This window comes from Poecilia reticulata, linkage group LG8 (assembly GCF_000633615.1).
Source record: "Poecilia reticulata strain Guanapo linkage group LG8, Guppy_female_1.0+MT, whole genome shotgun sequence".
In the NCBI taxonomy this organism is placed as follows: domain Eukaryota; kingdom Metazoa; phylum Chordata; class Actinopteri; order Cyprinodontiformes; family Poeciliidae; genus Poecilia; species Poecilia reticulata.
The window spans coordinates 2,885,948-2,897,377 of NC_024338.1; positions in this window are offsets into that span (position 1 = coordinate 2,885,948).

Here is an 11,430-nt window from a genome sequence, read left to right on the forward strand (position 1 = left end):
TTGGCTCCTCCCTCCTTCCCACTCCAACGGACGAGATGGGTCACGTGCTTTCTAGAAAAGGACATGCTTGGCAAGGTTCCATTTCGCTTTATTTTAAATATTCACAACACTCTCTTTGAACCGAAGAAAGCATATATTTTTCGTTGCTTGACAAGGATTGAGATTTGAACATTTAAGCTCTTTGGATGCGTTTCTAGGAGCTTTTAATGAAAAGTGTATATAACGAGAAGTGTATATAACGAGACAGCATTGCTCGCCACTGAGCTCTATTTTGCTTTAGAGTCATTACGAGGGGACGTGTGTGGAGGAAGGAAATGGTGAGTACGTGCGTGTCGGCACAGTACAACTGTTCTTGTGAAGACTTTTCAATCGAGACGGACTCCAAAGGAATGACACCCCGAGTACAACTTGTCGACAGACGCGACACGGATCAGATCACAAGCTTCCGCCAATGAAAACACAAAACACAAAACATGGCCCTCCCTGAGCTGAACGAAAACGTGTTATATATTATACCCACCTTGTTTCAATGCACCCACCTCATTGCAGACATGCGTTCCTTCATGCAATGTTATGAAGAGATTGTTTTCAATATGTGGGGTGTTTCATTTTAATTTTTGATTTAATAACGTAATGACAGATTATGCTGTCAGAATTACACATTCTTTAAAGCATGCTTGAGTTGACACAATACATTTTTTGTAAATTATGCTTTGTTTTATAACATTTAGGATTAGAAAAACAGTTTTACACAGTGTACACAAATATGTGATTTCATCAATAATTATTAATTTTTTATCATCTTTACATAACATAGGTAATTTAAATGTGTTATGACTCTATACAACATATTGTAATATTGAAATAGCTCCAACTCTTTGGAATGCACCTGAAAATTTGGTTTTTCATGTGTTAAATCTTGAGCTTAACATAACGCAATAACAAAAACATATTCTGCTTCATTATATGCTGCAATAAAGTTGTCATACATGTCCGCATCTCTGCAGTACGTGATTTGTGAGTATGTAAATGACATTGTGCAAGAGTGAGGTTTGTAAACAAGCAGCTGCAGATAAGCTCTGTGATGTACAGTGACGCAAACGTGCATGTTTTGTAGTCCGACGAAGCTCTTGTTCTGACGATGGTGGTGACAAAGTGTCATGGCTGTGACATTGAAAGAAATCCAAGAAGCCTGAATTTGCGGAGATGGTCCTGCTAACTGGACCATCTGCTAACTGTGCAATGCCACAGCAGTATTACCACACAGTTGGCATGCTAGTGCAGTATTTCTATAATATCACATTGGTTTTTGGATTTGCTGCAAGTAAATGGTCTCCTGGCAACTATATTCATTGTTTATATGGTCGAAACCCTTTTGAGAACATGCTGCATTTTTGCCAACAAGTCTGACTGTCTCATCAGATCACATGCTTTGTCCATAGGCTGTATCTGACTCTATGTGGTTCTTATTGTTGCAGCACAGTCCAGTTCTGTGTAACATCAATGGCTTCTTAGTCAAACCTTGTATAGCTTGCTGTTAGCTATCAATAGTCTTGTGACTGAAGACTCTCCACTCCTCYTCCTCCTCCCCCACCTCCTCCTCCTCCTCCTCCTCCTTCTCCTCCTCCTCCTCCTTTCACCTTCTGCCCCTCAAACATAAACCTGAAGGTAGAAAACATTACGCAAGCTTTCAGCTCACTCTCCGTAGCCAAGAGCACATCGTGTAGTCGAAGCTTTTAGACAAACAAGTTCCCACTTGGAAGTGGGTGGGGACGTAGTCTGAGTTACTGCAGGTCAAGCCGGGGAGGAATGGGCTGACACATGAATACCTTCAGATGGCTACAACTCTGCGTCTGACGTGAAAGGCGGGGGTCTTCTTTTCAGAGAACCACGCTTGGACAGATTAGAGAGACATGGTGCATCTCTCTAATTTGTACATTGCTCTTTCTGTTGCTTTTAAACTGCAAAATACAAATTTTAAAAGTAATATTTTGTTCAAAAAAAGGAAGACAGAAAATCTTTTCAACTGTAATAAGTATGAAATATATATTTATGCAGTGCTGCTGTAATAAAAAACACTTGGGTTTGATTTAAAATGCCAGAAAATGTAGAAAAGGAAAGAGTTCAAATGGAATATCTATAACAATTTATGACTTGATATGTGTTGAAACCAATAAACCGAGGGGTGAGAAGATGAAAATTAGCTTTGGACTACAGTCTGATGTGTTTACAAATATTATTTTTTAATAAGTATGCAACATATCTGTTTTAAATAAACAATTTTAAAGTTAAAGTTGCAATAATGCTGCTCTCTGTAACAAATATTTTAATCAATCGATCAAGTTTATTTGTATAGAAAATTTAGCAACAAAGCAGTTCAAAGTGCTTTACATCATAAAAACACAAAATACAAAGTCATAAAAAATACCATACAGTCAACAATTCAGAAAACCAGTAGAAAATATAAATTTTTGATGAGTACCACCATTAAACTCATCAATACACATCAAATATGTTGATCAATCTTTCATTTATTACCGTTGAAGAGCAACTCTAAACATGTGGGGTTTTAGTCTCGATTTAAAGGAACTCAGTGTTTCAGCTGTTTTATAGTTTTCTGGAAGTTCTGGTGAGTCGAAGTTGGATGCTTCTATGTTGTTTGATGCAAATCTGAGCAAAAATACAGATTTAAAAAGGTATTACATTATCTGATAATTTATAAGTGCTTATTGCGCAGAATATTTTACATATTTGCTGTTATTGTCTTTACTTTAGCTGGGCTTGCTAGCCTGCAGCCTGCTGCTTTACAGACAATCTGGTAATAGCTTGGCAACTGTGGATTATTTTGAAAAGAATCAAATTTTAGTTTGTTGCAAATGAGGGAAAATGAAGTTAACAGTGGGTGTAGAAGAGGTATTGTTATGTTGCTTTAGATAGCAAACTTTAAACTGTAATCAAACCACAACACATTTTAGCGGTTTTGAAACCATAACATTTTAAAAACCAGGATCTACCTTGATAGATTGATAAACATTTCTCAGGTTCAAAACATCTACAGAGCTTATTTTCCAGACTCTGGCATCCGAAGTGTGCAGCAATCAGGACATTATAACAATGAAAGTCAAATTGTTTGGATTTCAGATCGTTAGAGGATGACTGACACGGCTGCATGATTCATAGAACCTGTTTGTTGCAAAAATATTCCTCCAGGACAAACAGTTAAGCATGCAGGCATGAGCGAAGCTGTTCACAACTCCCATATGTGCAAATGCATTCATAGGATTCACTTCAGGCACGTACAAAACACACTGAAAGGCCAAGGAGATCAGTGATCTGCATGCAGCCAGAAGCCTTACTCTGTTACAATAATCTGCATACTGTTCTCAAGTTGGATGGTCACAGCGACCCAGAGTGTCCAGTGTGCCTGCTCCTCCTGTTAAGCAACATGATACCAAAAAGGAAGCGGCTTCCAGAGGAGAAGACACATAAACATGGCCTCTGGTTGTAGTAGATGAGCTTTTGGCTTTAAAGGAGCGTTGCTGCAGCCTTCTGGATCTGGAACATTCCTGGAATCTGCTCTGACTCTTGAGTCGGAGCAGATTTCTGCAGCAGCATTGTTCCCATTTAGATTCAGGAAACGCTTTGTGTTGAAATCACACTGCTATCTTGTTACATAATCACTCATAACAAAACATTCGGGTATGACTGTTTTTTTTTTTCATTTCAGTTTGAGGAATCAGTCATCAGATGGATTGCTTCTTCTTTTTCTGGAGTAATAAATCTGAGCTGCTTGTTCATCTGAAAGAACACAGAACATTATTTTTAATATATTTTGGCTTATTTAGATTTAAACAATGTCAATGTTCATTGCAGCACTATTGTCAGTCAGATATTCAAATACTCTCATCATGAAAGGATGACATTAAATTTAGCATTTTGATAAATGCATTCAAACCATTATTCTTACATTATGGATTAAAATACGGGAAACATGTATTGTTCCACTGGCAGATTATTTCACTTGTAGCTAGTACTTTTTAGAACTTATTGACTTAAAATGAGCTCCTATTCTTTGCTGAAAAGTTACTTATAATTTAGTTTTGTCTTATTTCAGGTGTACCAAGATATTTGCACTAGAAACTAGATCCAAAATACTTAGTAACATTTCATGTTTTTGCAGTGTGGTTCAGAGAATCATAGTAAATTTAAACTTCAGCATTTTATTCTTCTTCCTAAAGTGTATAAACATCATATGATCATTCAAACTGGGAAAATAAATATGTCAAATGTATCCTTAAATGCCTCAAATTTACATCATACACAAACTAACTCACAAGTAACTTTTCATCAAGATATAAAGGCTTGTTTTAAGTGAATAATTCCACAATATTGTTGAAAAAATAGTTGAGTGAATATTCTGCAAGTGGAACAACACATTTATCCCATATTATAAGTCTGAATTTAATACGGTTCTCTGAACCACAATGCAAAAACACAAAATCTCACCAAGTATTTTTCTTATCCAAATATCTTAGAACACATTAAATGAGGCAAAACTATCTTCCAAGTAACTTCTGAGAAGGATAAAGTAACTTATTTTAACCTATCATTGCTTAATATTGATGGAAAAGTACTAGTGCCAATGGCAGATTTTATTTTATTTTTTACTTATAAGACATTTTCCCATGTTATAAGTGAAATTGAAAACAGTACTTTTTCATCAATATTGAACAATTATTTACTTCATCTTGCTGAAAGGTTACTTGTAAGTTTTGTCTTATTTCAAGGGAACTAATTTGCACTAGAGACTCGACTACTTGGTGAGATTTTGTGGGTTTTTTTCAGTGCAGCAGTTTGTTTTTGTTTTTGTAAACTCTCAAAAGAGGAATAGCCTCCTTTTAATCGCGTCCCTGATTCCTAGGTTTTGCAGAAGCTTCGCCACCAGATGCATGACTCACACCCCACAGAGTCGTTTTGGGTGTGTGCTGAGTCACAAAATGTCCCAAACCCTCTTCCGACTGTAAAACTGGCCACACTGTAACAGGAAAACAACACTCGGGGTCAGTGGCGTGTAAAATCAAAACTGGACGAGCGTCAGTTAGTTTTCATTGGCCGCAGGCCGCCATGAATTCCTCCCTTGTTTCTCTTTCGTGTCTTGGAGCTACTGCAGAGCTTTCGCTCCGAGGCTGTCTGGTACATTCCAGCAGGGGAAAAACACAGAAGGGTGGGGGCAGGGACGAGCAAACGGCAGGGTTGGGTTTGGTTCATCTCACACGTAACAAGCAAAGCAAACGCTGCCAGGGAACAAGGGAGGGAGAGGAGGGACAATCCTGTAAAAGGATCGGGCTGCAGCAGGCTATGAGGTCATTTCAGTGGGTGATGTTACTGGAGCACAACGTTACATCATGTGGTTTCTTTAAAATATATATTTGTGTGTCAAAACCTACTTTTTCCATCCTCCCCAAGCTTGACTGAAGGAGGAGAAACATGGAATGAGTATCCAATGTGAAAATCCTTGTGGAAATAACACTAAAGCAGCAACTTAAATAGAAATATGTTCACATTTTACAGAGATATATTGAGCTATTCTTATTGGCTGTAGAGCTATTGCTAATGAAGATTAAAAAAATATAGGTGGTAATACCAGTCAGAAGTTTACATACCCTGACTTTCATAGTAATTTTATGAAACTGAGTGATGGGATGACATAAGTTGTTTTTCACCAACAGTGATTTTGAAAAAAAAAAAAAAAAAGAATCAGCACCTCTTTTTTGCCAAAAGAGGATTTAGGCAAAAAATAGAAAATTAAAGGCTTAGGGCATTACTTTAGGAAAGCGGCAATCCAGCTTTGCCAAAAACTGGATACACATTTTTACATTTATTGTGGATTTTCAAAGTCTTACAGGCTATAATATATTATAGAGGACATATACATTTCTGCTCATTCATCATGTGAATAAAGGAGAAACTGATGGTGATATAACAACTACAGTCAATCTAGAAGGAGTGATGGAATGAGTAAGGTTTAATTTAATTGTGATTTATTATCATAAAAAGGTTAGATATGCAACTTTACCTCCATTGATTTCTGATTAAATGTTCCTCAACAAGTTGCACACCAACCACTTACTTTTTACCAAGAGCAGGAGCTTCTTAAAGAGACAGAGGCATCAAATTGGAAAGTCAAATTTCTATTAAGTCATATTTGATCAAATTAAAAAATTTTAACAACTAAAGACAATATAGTTACTTGATTGTGCCTGGAATATACATAATACCACCCATTTCAGAAATACCATATATCTTTGAGGACATTCATGATCTTGTCGTGGCCTGAAGTAAAAATGAGTTTGACGCGCCTCCTTTAATGGGTTGTGACTGTTTAAAGTTAGATGACTGAAACTGTAGCAAAGTTTGATGCCCAAACTTACATCTAAAATAGTTTAAATAAAAGATTAAAGCTCATATGGAATCGTTCCAACATTTCTTTCTGAAACTTTTGGACCAAAAGCCGAGTCAATTACAAGAAAATAACACGTTTAAAGAAAGTTGATCAATTCTAAGGAGACCGGTCAAATAAAGTTGACTTCATTGCGTCTCTCTAATAAATAGCATTGAGTTCATTACTTTTGGTTTGACTATTGAATAGTAATGTTCAATAATCTGTTGATTGAACCATTATAATTTTTATCGTATTCAATGAAACGTATTTTCTGAACAAGACAAATACTCTTAGCTCTTTTATGTTGGTCCAACCTGGATGAAGTTACACGATTTTTTATCATTAAAGATGTTAAAATAGATTAGTAGATTTGTTTATCTGACTTGTTAAATGTTAACTTAAGTCCAGTTTTATAGTGTGCACATATTCCAGTACATGGTGAGTGAGCTGTTATTTCTGAACGGGGGATTTCCCTGTGGGAACACTACATCTGCTTTCAGATGGGCTGACTTCAAACATGGACACATTCATTTAAATATAACCCCAGCATGACAGGATCTGCTCAAACTAAGGAGAAAATGTATATTTTAATAACAAATATTTTCATTAAGTACCAGATAATCAGATTTAATAACCAGCGATAATGTTTCAGGTTTTCTCCAGTTGAAACGTGACTGCAGGCAGGTCACGTTCGTGTCAGTGGGTTCATTTCAGCCAAGCAGCCTCACAGCTATTTCAGTGTTAGGATTCCTCGAAGCATTGGCATGGGGGGAAGATTTGGCAACTTTATTCCTCTCCGGAAACATCATTAGCTCTGGCTCTTTTCCTTTCTTTGTACCTGAAATCATAAAAATACGCCTACCAGTCAACTGCATGCCTCAGCTTTTTTCCCCTAAACTTCTTCTAAAGTATTTTTGGTCTAATTTCTAGTCCAAAATATCTTAGCACACTTAAAATAATAATAAATAGAAGTAAATAATCCAGAATATTCATGAAGTACTAGCTTCACTAGCAGATTAAATGTCTTTTTATAAGTGAAATAATCTGCCAGTGGAACTAGTACCCTTTTTAAATCAATATTAAGAAATTATTTATTTAAAATGAGCTGTAAAAGTTACTTGTATGTTAGTTTTGTCTTAATTTGACTAAATTACTTAGTAAGGTTTATTGTTTTTGCAGTGAGATTGACTAATAATGAAATCATTTGCAGGGATTAGTTTACACATGCAGCCTAAATATAGTTAGCAATGTCAAATTAAGCTCTGCTGGCTGTCCTTAAACTAATATTATTATCTGTAGCTTATTCTGTCATATGGCACAAAAAAGAAAACCTGGTGTAAGTTTACTTTTTGGTATTCAGCATTTTTGAGCAAACAATCCCCTCAAGGTTGTGCGTTGTTAGGATTTCTCGAGTCTGCACTGGTGAGATTCTTTGAATCTTTGGAAGGTGAGATTGATGCCGATATAGTGCAACCACGTCTCTGGGTTACTTCACCCAAAAGTGAAAACATAGACAAGTGTAGCTGCAATGGTTTCAATAATCCACACCTCATACAGATGTCGTGTTTCTGTTTTCAGCCACAGAACTACGAAACACAGTGAAAATAAAACACACATCCTTATGCATAAAAGTACCATAAACACCACGGTTACAACAGGGAGTTTTCAGCTAGCCAACTTCTCCTCTGTAAAGAAGATCCAATAGATTTTAGGAGACAAACAGAACAAAACAAACAAAAAGACACAGATATATGGATGAGTGAAGTGATTGTGATGTGAATCACACCTTTACTTCTGCGCCTGTAGGGTTTGGTTTCTGGGAATCTCCCAGGATGACCGTCTTTGCTAAATCGGTTTCTGATGCAACTTGGATGCAATTTCTTGGCTTCATTAGCTTATAGTTTTTACTATTATTAGCATCCACATAAACAACACTCTAAGGATAATATATTTTATTCTCTAGCAAATGGAATCATATCAAGTTGAGGCCCTATTATCATATTTAAAGTCTTCAGAAGCTAAAACATGTCCACCAAATGAATACTATTCTATTAACTTTTTATTTTAATAAATTTCTCTAAATTACATTCCATAGGAAAAAGAATACAACATGAAATTAGCAAAATGTAAAATTAAATTGCTTAATTAGACTGAAGGAGACCAGAGCTGAGAAGACTAAAAAATGTACCCAAATATGTTAAAAAATCGCGAAAGAAACATAAAGATAGACCCTTAAATAATGTTTGACTTAGAGTGTTTAGAACATATTTGATGTATAATATACTCAGGTCTATCTTAAATTTTGTTTCACTGAAAGCGTTACACTTTCTCGTCCTTCTTTAGCAGAAATAAGTTTTATTTTCTGCAAAATGTACCACTATTTTATGCTGCATGTTTTGTGGGGCTGAAAAAATTAATCAGATTAATCCTCAACTAATTTAGCAATTGATTAATTGTTAACTGGAATATGCAAACTCAAAAACAGTACAATTTCTGAGAAAATAATTTATTCAGTGCAGTAATTAGGCTAAAACTGTACAAAAATGATATGTTTTATATGTAAGATCATTTTAAAAAGCCCTTATCTATCAGTATGTTCTACCTAAATCTCCTCAAGTGGCATTTTTGGTTCTAATTGTCCTATTTTGTTATCCAAATAGGAACTTGTTAGTGTTCCTATTTGGATAACAATCAGTCCCTCCAGGATTTTGTGATTGCTTTTGTGGTGTTTTGCAATTTATCTAAATGATCAAGCATAAACTAAGGGAATGCTATGATTTTGCATTTTAGGCTGTTTATTTTGTTTATTTGCATCTTTTTCATTAAAATTGCAATGAAAAATCTGTAGAATGTGCCATTTTAAAAAAAATCTAATGAATGGTCGGAACAATCAGCTACAAAAATAATTACTAACTGCGTCCCTAATGATTTGTTTTCAAACTTACTGCCTCTTATTTATGCAACTTGCTTAATTAAAACAGAAACGTGTCTCCACATCCATCCAACTAGATGTTTTTGTTGCTCTTGTTACTGTGGTTGACCCGGTCACGTCAGGCGGAGTTCATTCACAACAAACTGTCCTCTGTTTCCATCACAGTACAGTCTGCCCTGTTTCTTACATAAGCAGCTTAATCCAGATCAGGTCTGCGCTTCATGCCTGTAACAGGCGCAATGGGCGGATTTTGTCAGCGCTGCAGCAGCAGAGGGGTGACTAGGTTTCCCCCGGATGCAGGCAGGTGTTGGTGTCTGGAGCCCCCTAGCGGCGGGTTCAGGAATAGATTTTATTTTTTATTTTTAGGACACGTGGCGCTTGTCACGTCGCGTGAGGCTCAGGTCTCGTGTGACCTTCATATGCTAAGCGTATCAGCAACCAACACCGGCGGGTTGGACATCTGAGAACCGGAGTGAAACAGAACCCGGCTTTGGTAGCGTCTGGTCTGGGCCGCCGGCCGGCAGACCTTTAATGGTTCCAACGCTCCACTTAAATCAGGGGGTCAAATCAGGGGGTCAAACTCAGTTTCATTTTGGACCTAAACAAAATTCATAATGTTCTTAAAAGGCCGATTGTGCCGGAATATATAGATAAAACCCATTAAACTGTTAAACGGTGGTTTATTCCGCATTCAATMAMTTTTTTTTTTTTTTTTTTTTTTTTTTWCAATTAAATAATATCTTTTCACACTGATCAGTCCCTCCAGGATTTTGTGATTGCTTTTGTGGTGTTTTGCAATCAAAATCATAAGATTTAGTGGTGCTAAATTAGAAATATTTGTAAGGAAATTTTAAAATATTTGCGCTAATGTATGATGTTAAATGTGACTTTTTTTTAACTTGACATCAAATAAGGCTGATCGCAGTCACGTAAACCCAGTGTTTTCACCAATTTTGAGAAAAGTTTGCTGTAAAACCAGAACAAATGAGAGGATCTGTGGATTTTTTTTCAATCTTTATGGATTTGTGAAAAACTGGAGGGACTTACTGATGTAATTTGGAGTCTAGAGGGCCACAAAAACAGCTACAGCGGGCCAGATTTGGCCCCTGGGCCTTAAGTTTGAAAGTTGTGACTTAAATGGTTTAACAATAAAATAAAAATGAGTTAACCTGCTGCCATGTAGCATTTAAATCTAATAATCAATAAGTCAATTAATCGCACGATAAATTAAAACTAACTTAATCATTTTCATTTGTTTTCTACAGAAAACTGGATGACAGAAGTCTTCAGTCTTGAGTTTTGGTCTCAACTAGCCCTTTTTCTGAAGGACAATTTTGTTTACAGAGACTTTTTCCCTCCATTATAGTTTAGCTGTATTTTGCTGCTAGTTTTTATTAGTATTAAAATTGTAATATGAAACTTATTTAAAAAAATATTTTTTCATGTTTTTAAACTGTTACCATATCATGACAGTTTGGTAGAAGACAGATAATCTACCAAAAATTGAAATGTGAAACATTGAGCTCCTCTGCCATCTCCCAGCTCCATCTAAAAACAACCAATCAGAGCCGGGAGGCGGGTCTTAGCCCTGTCAATCAAAATCTCATCCTCTTCCCCCTTGCTCTGAGATAACTTAAATGTTATGAATGCTAAGGCTAGTTAGCATAGCCACACACAGAAACAGTTTTTCTGTAACGACAAATTGTTTCTCTGCCATTAGTACATTTAGCAGCGAGTACATGAGCCTGATTGACAATGCCAAGTCCCTCCTCCTGGCTCTGATTGGTTGTTTAAGCTCTGGAGCGTTGCATTTCTTCAAATGGCAATAGATGACAGAGGTGGAGATCTTCACATTTTATCTGTCTCACATTATACTGTCATGACATGGAGACAGTTTTTAAAAAATACATTAAAAAAAAATTCTATATAAAAGTTACTGCAGCTTTAATTATTTAATTTTTATTAGTTATAGTACTAGTTTGAGCTGTTTTATACTTTCATTTTTAGATGCAGAACTCAAAAAGTCAAAGTATCGTGATTATCTATAATCAATTTT